The sequence below is a fragment of the Callithrix jacchus genome, chromosome 4 (assembly GCF_049354715.1).
Source record: "Callithrix jacchus isolate 240 chromosome 4, calJac240_pri, whole genome shotgun sequence".
NCBI lineage: Eukaryota > Metazoa > Chordata > Mammalia > Primates > Cebidae > Callithrix > Callithrix jacchus.
The window spans coordinates 35,160,326-35,172,474 of NC_133505.1; the positions used below are offsets into that span (position 1 = coordinate 35,160,326).

Genomic DNA, 12,149 nt, shown 5'->3' on the forward strand with positions numbered 1-12,149 from the left:
GAATAGTAAGGAGGTAAAAGACCTCTACAAGGAAAACAAAACACTGCTGAAAGTAATCATAGACGACATAGACAAATGGAAACACAGCCCATGCTCGTGGATGGGTAGAGTCAATGTTGTGAAAATGACCATACTGCCAAAAGCAATCTACAAATTCAGTGTAATTTTCATCAAAATACCATGATATAGGTTTTTATAAAAAAATATAGGTTATATAAAAAACCTTTTTTATAAAAATAAAAAATAATTTTTATATTTATAAATATAAAGAATATTTATTTAAAAACCCTCCTTTTTTTTTTTTTTAGAAGACACAGACACACTAGACCCAGCCCGCGTCTCCCCTACCTTCCCACACTAGTGGGATCATGGAGACCCCAGGACAGGTGGAGCGGCCCAGAGAAGCAAGTACAGGGGCGGTGCGTGCTCTGTCCCGGGACTCCCACAAGCTGGGCAGGGCCAAAGACAGCCTCAGGGGTGAGAGGCCAGAGCCAAGGGCCCTGCGACTGAGAGTCCAAGGTTCCAGGAAGGCTCAGGGTGGGAGGACCCAGCTTTGCCGCAGACACCAGGGGTCCGCGTTGGCCTGGGAAGAAGCCGGAGATACCAGATGAGCCTCAGGTCTCACTGCTGCCGCGCTCCACACAAGGCGGGCCTGCTCCTGCAGAATGCAGCCGCTCACCACCTAGGCCAGCTCCTCTGCGTGGCCCCACTCCACTCCTGGGCAGGCACCTGCACCCAGGAGCAGGGCAGCCCCCAGAGCACCTGATCCGAGCCACGGCACTGCCGCAGCAGCTCTGAGTCTCACCAGCCCGGCCGGCCCAGCAGCCCCCTGACTTCCCGGACATTCTTCTCGGTCACCTCCACATGGATGACAATGGGGTAGATCTCATTCTGCACCAGCTCCCGCACACCCTGAGCACCCAGCTCCAGCAGGCAGTGCTTCTTTCCAACAGACTCCTGGATGGCCCGGATCCTGCTGCCCAGCCCAGGGATGACAGGCTGGGCCTTGGGGCTCCAGGCGCTGAGGATGGGCACAGCTCCTCCCCAGAGAGGCTTTCCGCGGGGCACACTTGGAAGTCCCGCCGGGAGCTGGGCAGGTGTAGCAGATTGCGGATGAGCCGGGGCGCCAGGCACTCAGGCAACAGCACCACAGGCCGCAGGGCAGACACCAGCAGTGGCCGCACCAAACTGTAGGGTCTGAGGCTGCACTCTGGCTCTCCACACGGCTCCAGCAGCGGCTGCTCTGGGGCGTCCCCTGCAGCGGCTCCCACAGGCTTGGGCCTCACCAGCCACGGTTGGTCCAGGGCTCTCTTCTTTAGATCACTGCGGGGGCCTCGGTGCCAGCTGGAGGGCAGGCACTTCATCTGAAATTATCAGAGAGCTGCTGGGCTCTCTGATAATTGGGCACAGTGCCCTGGTCCAGGTCCCGCAGAGTGAGGGGGTCGACCCAGGTGCAGAACCATTCCTGCCTCTGCTTTTACGCCGGGTCCACCAGCTGAAGAATCTCTTGGGCTTTCACACAAAGGGCATAGGTAGCTGCCCTCTCGAGCAGAGTGAGGTTGGCACTGACGTAGAAGGGCTTGGCCCCTGGCCCCTTCGCCCAGGCTTCTAGGGCCTCATGGAGGGACTGGCAGGCCTTCAAGTCCATCAGGGAGGGGAGTGTGGACCCCTGGTTCCAGAGCAAGGTTTTCTGCTGGGCCTCGGCTTCCAGGCACGCCCCCTCCAGACCAGCAGCTTCCACTCTTTGCTCTCTTGGTTCCATCCTGGCTGCCCCAGGCCCAGAGATCACCCTCCGCACCACAGCTCCAGACCATCAGATGTATCCAGGGAAAGATAACAGAGCCATAAGTGTGATCCTTGGTGACAGGTGGAAGAAAATGAAGAATGAAGAGAGAAGGGTGGGAACCCTTGGGGACCCCAAGGCTTTCTGGGGCAGACACCAGGGGCGTCGGCAGGCAAGATGGAGCCGACTGTGGCCGGTGTGGGCTGGCTAGAGGAAGAGCCACTGCAGCAAAAGGAATGGCTGAAGGCCCTACGGGAGAAAACCGGCGCAAGGACAAGAAAGATGGGGAGCCAAAGACCAAGCAACTTAGAGAAGAGGAGGGAGAAGGTGAGAAGCACAGGGAACTTAGACTGCGGAACTATGTCCCAGAGGATGAGGACCTGAAGAAGAGGAGGGTGCCTCAGCCCAAACAGGTTGCAGTGGAAGAGAAGGTGAAGGAGCAGCTGGAGGCTGCCAAGCCCGAGCCTGTCATTGAGGAGGTGAATCTGGCCAACCTCGCTCCTCAGAAGCCTGACTGGGACCTCAAGAGAGATGTGGCCAAGAATCTGGAGAAACTAAAAAAGAGGACTCAGAGGGCCATTGCCGAGCTCAAGGTGAATCAAAGTCTTGAATCTAAGACATGAAACCATAAAAAAATTTAAAAGCCGACATTTTTAAAAATTCTTCTATACATTGGCTTAGGCAAAGACATAATGACCAAGAACCCAAAGGCAAATACAACAAAAACAAAGATAAATAGATGGAACCTAATTAAACTAAAAGCCTCTGCACAGCAAAGAAATAATCAGCAGAGTAACAGACAACCCACAGCGTGGAAGAAAATCTTTACGGTCTACACATCCGACAAAGGACTAATATCCAGAATCTACAAAGAAATCAACAAGAACAAAACAAACAATCCCATCAAAAAATGTGCTGAGGACATGAATAGAAAATTCTCGAAAGAAATATGCAAATGGTCAAGAAACATATGAAAAAATGGCCAACCTCACTAATGAGCGGGGAAATGCAAATCAAAACCACAGTGCAATAGCAACTCACTCCTGCAAGAATGGCCAGAGTCAAAATATCAAAGCACAATAGATGTTGGCGTGGATGCAGTGAAAGGGAACACTTTTACACGCTGGTGGGAATGCAAACTAGTACAACAACTATGGAAAACAGTTTGGAGATCCTTAAATAACCAAAAGTAGATCCCCACTATTGGGTAACTACCCAGAGGAAAAGAATTCATTATAGGAAAAAGATACTTGCATACATATGTTAATAACAGCACAATTTGCAATTGCAAAACTATGGAACCAGCCCAATGTCCATCAATCAATGAGTAGATAAATAAAGCGTAATATATATATATATATATGCCATGGAATACTACCCAACCATAAAAAGGAATGAAATAATGGAATCTGCAGCAACCTGGATGGAAATGGAAACCGTTATTCTAAGTGAAGTAACTCAGGAATGGAAAACCAAACATGGTATGTCCTCACTCATAATTGGGTGCTAAGCTATGAGGATGCAAAGGCTTACGAATCATAAAATGGACTTTGGGGACTCGAGGGAAAGGGGGATAGGGAGGCAAGGGATACAAGACTACACATTGGGTATATCGTATGCTGCTTGAGGGATGGGTGCACCAAAATCTCATAAATCAACACTAAAGAACTTATTCTCGTAACCAAACACCACCTGTTTCCTCAAAAACCTACTGAAATTTTTTAAAAAACTTAGAAAACAAAGCAACCATGCACCTCCCCCAAAAAAATATAGAAGAGCTACAAAAGTGGGAAGAAATATCATGTTCAAAGATTCAGTATTGTTGAGGTACCACGTCTCCTAAAATTGATCTGTAGATTAAGTGCAATTCCAATCAAAATCCTGGCAGGCCTCAGCCTAAAAGTTTAAAAAATATAAAATAAAAGTAAATCCTGGCATGCTTTTTAGAAAAGAAATTACCAAGCTGAGTTTTCAATTTATATGGAAATCTGAAGGACTTTAATAGCCACAATAGTTGCTTTAAAAAAAGAAACTTGGAAAATACGACCTGATTACAAGATTTACTATAAAGCTCCAGGAATCAAAGCTGTCTCATTGGCGTAAGGATAGCCAAGAATCAGTGGAACAGAATAACAAGTACATGAGTAAAACTACACATATACTTCTCTGAAAAAAATGCTTCAAGGGAAAAGAATTGGGTTTTCAACAAATGGTATCGCGAAAAAAATGACAAGAAAAAGAAGGAACGCTGTATCCAAAAACTAACTTGATATAAATCATAGATGTAAACATAAGAGCTAAAGTTGCTAGCCTTCTAAATCAGTGCTACCCAATAGATTATAAACTGAGTCACAAATGTGAGCCACATCGGTAATCTTTAATTTTCTAGTAGCTATATTTTAAAAGCTAAAATGTAATCAGTGAAATTAATTTTAACAATATGTTTTAATTTAACCCAATACATCCAAAATGTAATTTTAGCATGTAATCAATATAAAAGATTATTGGCATATTTAACATTTTTTCTCATACTTAGTCTTTCTTGAAATTATTCCTTGGAGCCTCCAGGGCTTAGAAATTCCCTAATTTTACATCCTGCCCCTCTAAAGATTTTCCTCTAGTTCCGGGGTCTCTAGGGTTTGCTGAAGACATCAGTACCATTTACATTTCCAATTTTGGGTGCAGGAAAGAAAGAGAACAGAGACACGGGAGCGGGGAGCTGGGACCCACCTCAGCCTCCTCCTCTCCCAGCCATCCTCCACACACCCTCCCCGCAAGCTCGGGGTTTCATGAAGTGCCAGGTACAGGTTGGAAGCGGGAGATACACAAACCCAGACCTCCATAACCCGCCTCAGGAAGTCCTTCTGACATTTATCCAGCCCCACTCCTGCCGCAGCCTGGGTGCTTTCCCTGGTGGAGCCCCATGTCTGCAGAGGATAATCCTAGAACACCCCTCCTCCCAGTAACCTAGGGCTTACTCCTTCATCTGCTTCGGGAAATCTCACATCGATAATAATAACTTAAAACTGCCCCTGCCTCCTTCATCTTCCGCGCCTTGCTTTTCTCTTAATCATCCTTTACTTTGGGACATCCCTGTAGTTGACTTCAATGACTTTTTATTGGCCGTATCTTTCAACTGAAGGTAAATTCTTTGAGGGCCGCGATTTTTGCCTGTTTGGATTTGACCCACTCGCCTCGAAGAGCGCCTGACGAAAAGCAGATGCTCGGCAAACAGGTGCTGAGTAAATCTAGAGACCAGGACCTCTTAAAGTTGAGTCTGGGGTTGACAGGTCGGTATTTTCCCAATACGTGATTTTTTCAGGTCCGCAGGGGCGGGGTGGACAGAGGCTTACTCGGGGCGGCGAGTGCAGCCTCAGTGGCAGAAATCCCTGCGCCCCCTCCTGCTGCAGACCCCGCTCCTCCTGCAGACCCCGCTCCTCCTGCAGACCCCGCTCCTCCTGCAGACCCCGCTCCTCCTGCGAGGCCCCAGACTAAGCCCTACCTCCAGCTGCCTGCGCAGCCTCCACACAGCAGTCGCGGGGCGCTTCGAAGAGGAAGTCTGGGCCAAAGGGCCAAAATCCTCCGCTGTCGCTCAGCCGCAGCCTGTTTGGCGCTGGGGAGCCTCTCCCGGTCGGTGACCGTCGTGGACAATCAACGGGAACAGAAAGTTGATTAGGGTCCAGGATCACGGACATTTAATCAGGGACTGGAGATGGCAGGGGGCGAGGATTAAGGGATGTAGACAGAAGGTCCTGTCTGCTTAGGTCGCAAATGGAAAGAGGCGGAACGCCGGGGTCCCGGACTGGGGCTGGGGAGGGGCCACCCTCCAGGATCCAAGAGGGTGTGTGTGGGTTCCAATGCCGGGTCCTGCAGGTTCAGGGAGTGCCGGAGGGACCGCCCTCCGGTTCCCGAGAGATAGGGGGCAAATGCTCGGCCCAGTCTGAGCCCAGACGTCCTTGTAACCCAATAGAGTTACAGTTCCGATGCCGTGTCCTTCCCGGGTCCCTCCATACTAGGATTGGAGACCCAACCGGTGGATTCCGGGGAGAAGAGACCTTCCTTCAGTAACATTGTGACCTTCTGGAGGGAGAGTTATTGGGGGTATTGAGGATATTATTTTCATGTGTCTGGTTTCTGATTCAAGTGACATGCACAAACTGAAAAAAAAAAAAAAAAAAAACAACTTTGAGGGCACCTATTTCTCTAAATGCATAATATAATTTGCTGCCAGAACCAGATGTGTTGAAAAAAGAAAATAAAACCACCTTCTTTCTATAGCCATTAAAGCAAAGTTTTCTGTTTAAAAAAAAAAAAGTAGAACAAATTTCAGGGACTCGAGGGTCCAAGACCTTATTCCAAAAACGCTGAGAGATTGCGTACTGGGAGCACAGTAAGTCTGTGGGGTCCACCGGGACCTAGCAACCAGATATTAGAGCCTGCAGACCTCCCTCTGCCTTCAGGTCAGAGTCCACCACCACTAACTGGGAGGAAACAGCTGTGCTCTAGGATTTGGAGAAACCCGACGCGGGACCCGGGCGCCCCGGTGTACACGGAGCCCGGTTCTGCAGCTGGGAACCGAAGGGGACCCTGGGGAGGTCCCGGGTGGAAAATGGGAGGTGAGTGTCTGTCCTCAGTCCTTCGGCCACACGGGGGCGCTGCCGCTCTGCGCTCTGGTTCTGATGAGCTGCTCCAGAGAGGTCGGGGCGGTGATGTGAGTAGGGCAGAGATTGTTGATCCAGAACGGATGCATCAATGAGGTAGGGCTAGGGTGACCAGTGGGTGGAAAGGCCTTCTGAGAAGCCATGGACTGCGCGGGGTTCCGGGTCTGCAGAGGAGAGGAGAGCTCTGGAGCTGCCTGTCTCTGAGGATTCCCGCTCCTCCTTTCAAACCCTCTCTCCAACCTTTTGATGGCAACACTCCAGGAAAATGGAAAATTGATCATCTTTTTCTTCCACTCCTCAATCCTTTAGTGAGTGCTACTTTTGAATAATTTTATTTTAAGAGAGTTTTAAATTTACGTAAAAGTTGCAAAAGTACTACAGAGTTGCCATCCTCTCCACAGTCAGTTTCCCCTGGTGCTAACATCTTGCATTACTATTTGTCACAGCTAATCAAGTCATTTTGATGCTTATTATTTACTAAACTGCAGACTTTATTTGGAGTTCACTAGCGTTCCCCTAATGTCCTTTCCGTGTTCTGGGATTCCATCCAGAATATCACATTACATTTAGTGTCCTTCATGCCTCCTCGGCCTCCTCTGGTCTGTGATAGTTCCTGAGATTTTCCTAATTTTTGATGCCCTTCACAATTTTGGGATGTACTGATCAGATATACTCTAAAATTTCCCTCAAATTGAATTTAGTTGAGGTTTAGATCATGATTAGACTTCAGTTATAGATTTTTTAGATGAGGTGAAGTGCTTTTCTCCAAACACTTTATCAAGGTTCTATAATATCAATTTGATGTGCCACTGTTGATGTTGAAGTTGATCACCCGGTATTCTGGCCTCCTGTAACTGCCACAACAAATTCCCACAAAGTTGACAGCTTGAAACAACTGTCATGAAAATTATTCTTTCATGGTTCTGGAGGCGCCAACTCCAAAATCAACGTGCAGAGCCACACTCCCTGTGAAGGCTCTAGGAGCGGATCCATCCCCTGCGTCTTCCAGCTCTGGCAGTTGCAGGGCATTCGTCAGCGTTCCTTGGATTTTAGCCCCATTGCTCCAATATCTGCCTTCTTCTTTGCGTCGCCTTCTCCTCTTCTGACTCTTCTGTGCACCTGTTACAAAGACACCTGTCATTGGATTTAGAGCCCACCTGGGTCATCCAGGAGGATCTCCTCATGTTAATATCCTTAGCTTATTTATATCTGCAAAGGCTCTTTTTCCAAACAACATGGCATTGACAGCTTCAGGGAACTAGGACATAACATATCTTTGTGGGGACCACCATTCAACCCACTACACATGGCTAAACTAATGTGTCCCAGAACGGCAATCTACCAGTGCAGCCCACGTTACAATCCTCATTCTTATTCCCAAATAAAGTCAACATATTTTGGACATTTTTCTAATGTCTTTTTTTTTTTTTTTTAGGTTGAATGATCTGGTGCCAGAAGTGCTCCTGGAGAAAGATTTCCTTTGGAAGAGATTTATACTGCGTTTGTTGCTTGATTTTTTCCCTCTGTTTCTGAACATCTTTCGGGAGCAAAATTTACTTTCTAAAAAGGTGGCAATGAATCGACCCTTTAAAAGCTGTTCAGGCTGTTGTCAGCATTCTATGAGAGACTTTGGTCTCCCCAAATAGAAATTTTCTGTCATCAAGATAAACTGGTACATGAATAAACAAGATTACCATTAGGTGGCGGGCCAGTCTCAAGAAAAATCTGGAGAAAATGATGACAGGATAGACAATTAGAGCACAAGCTGCCCATCAAGTAAAAACAAAAAAATCCTATGCTAGGGACACTGTTAAAAAAACAACTCACTCCAATCCTTCCCATTTCCCATGGGGATTATAGAATTTTTCTTTTGCTGTTGAGAAATTAATAGCAGGCAGAACAGAATGCCAAAATTCCAAAGAATGCAATATAGAAGAAGATGATGAAGAAAGGAAGTTTCAAAAGAGATGAAGTAGGAAGTTCATTCAAAGGAAGAACAGAGAACTTTCCAAACCTAGAGAAAGATGTCAGTATCCAAGTACAAGAAGGTTACAGAACACCAAGCAGACTTAACCCAAAAAAGACTGCCTTAAGGCATTTAATAATCAAACTCCCAAAGGTCAAAAATAAATAAGAGATCCTAAAAGCAGCAAAAGAAAAAAGCAACATACAATAGAGGTCAAATATAGATGACTTTTCAGTGCAAACCTTCCAGGCAAGGAGAGAATGGCATGACATAATTAAAGTACTGAATGAAGGGGAAAAAAATTTACCCTAGAATAGTATATCCAGTGAAAATAACCATCAAACATGAAGGCGAAATAAAGATTTTCTTAGACAAACAAAAACTGAAGGATTTCATCAGCACCAGACCTGTCTTACAAGAAATGCTAAAGGGAGTATTTAATCAAAAAGAAAAAGATTTTAATGAGCAATAAGAAATTATATGAAGATACAAAACTCACTGGTAATAGTAAGTACACAGAACAAACACAGAATACTGCACCATGGCAAATGTGGTGTGTAAATTATAGTTAAGTAGAAAGACTAAAAGATTAATAAAAATAACTGTGATGACTTTTTAAGACATAGACTATACAATAAGATATAAATAGAAGCAACAAAAGTTTAAAAGCAAGGGATGAAGTTAAGATGTAGAAGTTTTATTAGTTTTCTTGATGCTTGTTTATTTATGCAAACAGTGATAAGTTGGTATTAGCTTCAAATAATGGGTTATAAGATACTATTTGCAAGCTTCATGGTAAGCTGAAATCCAAAAACATACAATGGATATAAAAAATAAAAAAGCAAGAAATTAAATTAAATCACCAGAGAAAATCACATTCACTAAAGGAAAACATAAGGAAATAAAGAAGAAAGAGAAGACCACAAAGCAACCAGAAAAAAAAACAGAATGTCCTCACTTACTAGTCATAACATTGCATGTTAATGGACTGAACTCCCCAATCAAAGGCAGAGTGACTCAATGGATTAAAAAAAAAAGGCCCAATGATCTGTTGCCTATAAGAAACACACTCACTTATAAAGACACACATAAAGGGATGGAAAAAGATCTTTGGTGCCAATGGAAACCAAAAAAGAGCAAAAGTAGCTACATTTATACCAGACAAAAAAGATTTCAAGACAAAAACTATAAGAAGAGACAAAGAAGGTCACTATATAATAATAAGGGGGTCAATTGAGCAAGTGAATATAACAACTATAAATATACGTACCCCCAACGCTGCAGCACCCGCTGTATAAAGCAATTTTTATCAGAGCTAAAAGAGAGAGAGAGGTCTATTACAATAATAGCGGAGACTTTAACATCACACTCTCAGCATAGGAGAGATCATTTAGACAGAAAATTAACAAAGAAACATTGGACTTAATCTATACACTAGATGAGACTAAGGGGTATTTATAGAATATTTCATCCAAAACTGCAGAATGCACATTCTTCTCCTCGGCACCTGGATAATTCTCAATGATAGGCTAAATATTTGGTCACAAAACAAGTCTTAGAACATTCAAAAAATTGAAATAATATGAGACATATTCTCTGACCACAATAGAATAAAACTGGAAATCAATAACAAGAGGAATCGTTGGGAACCAGCCCAACCCTGTGTGTGGTGCCCCGTGTTCCGGGAGTGAGAAAATAAATAAAGACAAAGACACAAGAATAGAATTTTACAGCATGGATCCAGGGATCCAATGCACTGGTGGACCACTGGCCTTGAGCTCTGGGCTCCAAGCACTTTTATTAGGTGTATTATCTATTAATCTTGCTGGCTGTGGGGAGGGGGGTTGAAGAGGAAGATAGCCAGGGGAAGAGCTTGTGTCTGCAGCATTCAATAGCAAATATGGTTCTTCTAAGAAATGCTAACTAAGGACACTGAGATTTTACCACCCATTGTCTATCCAGGCGCTTTGGCAAGAGACGTGCAGTGGATAAGGCTCCATAAGGTCTGACCACACACATATGTATCAAGGGGCTTTTATCTCCCAAGCATGTGGATCCAGAGCAATCAGAATTGCTCCATATTCTGAGAACATAGGCAGAGCCTGTGGCATTCAGGTGTCTCTGCCCTGCAAGGCTTTCCCGCCTTGCTAGCACCCCTCTGTGAAGACCCTCCTGAGTCTTATGAGCAGATGTTGCATTTCCTTCCCAGAGTCTTCTGCATAAGCTCCCTTTAGGAGATCCTCACACAAACTCTATGCTGGGAAGAGTCCTGGGACCAAAGCAGTTTTTCCTGCTCTGCAGCCACACCGCAGTGTTCCAGGGTTGTCGGGGCTCTCAGATGGTCCTTGCCATAGGCCTCCTGTTACTTCTTGATCTCTGCTTTTATTTTACTGCACCATAGTTTGGGTATGATCCGTGGCACAAATCTCAGTGTATAAAAGGCAAAGCAAGCTTGTAACCACTTAACTATAAGTAACACAGGTCTGCCCCTGGCCATCTCTTCCCACATCTCCTCCCTACTTTTTAGCTAAGAGGGTAGGAGCAAGCATGGCTTGTTCATGTCTTTGGTTGTCTCTCTGAAATTTTCTGCTGCATCTGTAGACTAAAAACAGACAGAATAAACAAACACCTGCTAAAACAAAATTAGCAATTGTGGACCCTCCAAGAGTTTTAACCCACTTGATAGGATTCAGGCCTGAAAACTCATCTGTAGCTCCTTCCAATATATTAACTGCAAGTAAAACATTTAAATGAGGCTGTGAGGCCTGAAAAATCTGTTCCTCTCATTTGGCGATGTCCAATGTTAAGTTGTCCTCATTCCTAAAAAGAGTCTCCTTACTTGTTCTCAATGATGTTCATTATAATTGTATGTATGAGGGGTAATATCATAATCCGATGTGTTCCAATCACAATTCAATTGTAATCTGTGTTTTAGGCTCATTATTTGATCTCCCATCCAAATTAGTCTGTCAAAGATAGTTAATTTGATTTGCCAATTTTTGATCAATTCTTGTTTGAGAATTCCAAAGCCTAGGATGTTTCTGCCAAACATCCACAGAGTGGGCAGTTTGAACTGAGGTGTGCAGAGCTGCTCCTGTAGCCGCAGCAGTAGCTGTCGTGGCTGTAATCCCCGTGATAGCAGCAATCAGCATAAATATGAATCTTTTTGATCGATTTAAGACTCCTTTCAGTGCCTCTGTGATAAGATGTACTGAAGGAGAGGCTTCCCATGGTCAGTTAAGAGTTACTGGAATCCACACTCCTTCTCTGGCTCTGACTAGCAAAATACTATTTTCAAGATTAAATGTTGAATCAATACAAGTAAACAATTTACAATTTTCACAGGTAAGGGTTTTAGTATCAGGTGTAATGTTTACATTTCCTCCTACCTGTTACCTGTGTCCAATAGTACCAAATATTAAATGCATTTAATATAGAGATCTTCCAAACAGGCTTTGTGTGGGCAACAAGGCCATTTTACTTCTCACTTGGGTGCAAGCAGGCTGAATCAGAGAAAGGAGGACAGGTGAAGGGAGTAAGGTGGGAATTGGCTTTATAGGTTGGGGTGGTTTTGTGTGGGGCGGGGGTGTTGCGGAGTAAGATCAGTTGCAGTGGTGACGGGTAGGGACAAGGAGTATACATGACCACAGGTTCAGTTACCATGGAGGGTGGGGGTGAGATGGCCGGATGGGTGAGAGGTATTCACATTATCATAAGACAATTAAAGCCGCACAGCGGA

The 12,149-nt window shown here is 44.9% G+C and overlaps 2 pseudogenes across 1 annotated transcript; one reads left to right on the forward strand and one right to left on the reverse strand.

The window, feature by feature from the left end:
• Positions 1 to 532: 532 nt before the first annotated feature.
• On the reverse strand, positions 533 to 1,809 carry LOC100406561 (caspase recruitment domain-containing protein 10 pseudogene; annotated as a pseudogene).
• A 139-nt stretch (positions 1,810 to 1,948) lies between these two features.
• On the forward strand, positions 1,949 to 5,459 carry LOC144582396 (coiled-coil domain-containing protein 12 pseudogene; annotated as a pseudogene). Its single transcript, XR_013534991.1, has 3 exons — positions 1,949 to 2,376; positions 4,926 to 5,073; positions 5,212 to 5,459. The product of XR_013534991.1 is annotated as a coiled-coil domain-containing protein 12 pseudogene (transcript).
• The last annotated feature ends 6,690 nt before the right edge of the window (positions 5,460 to 12,149 follow it).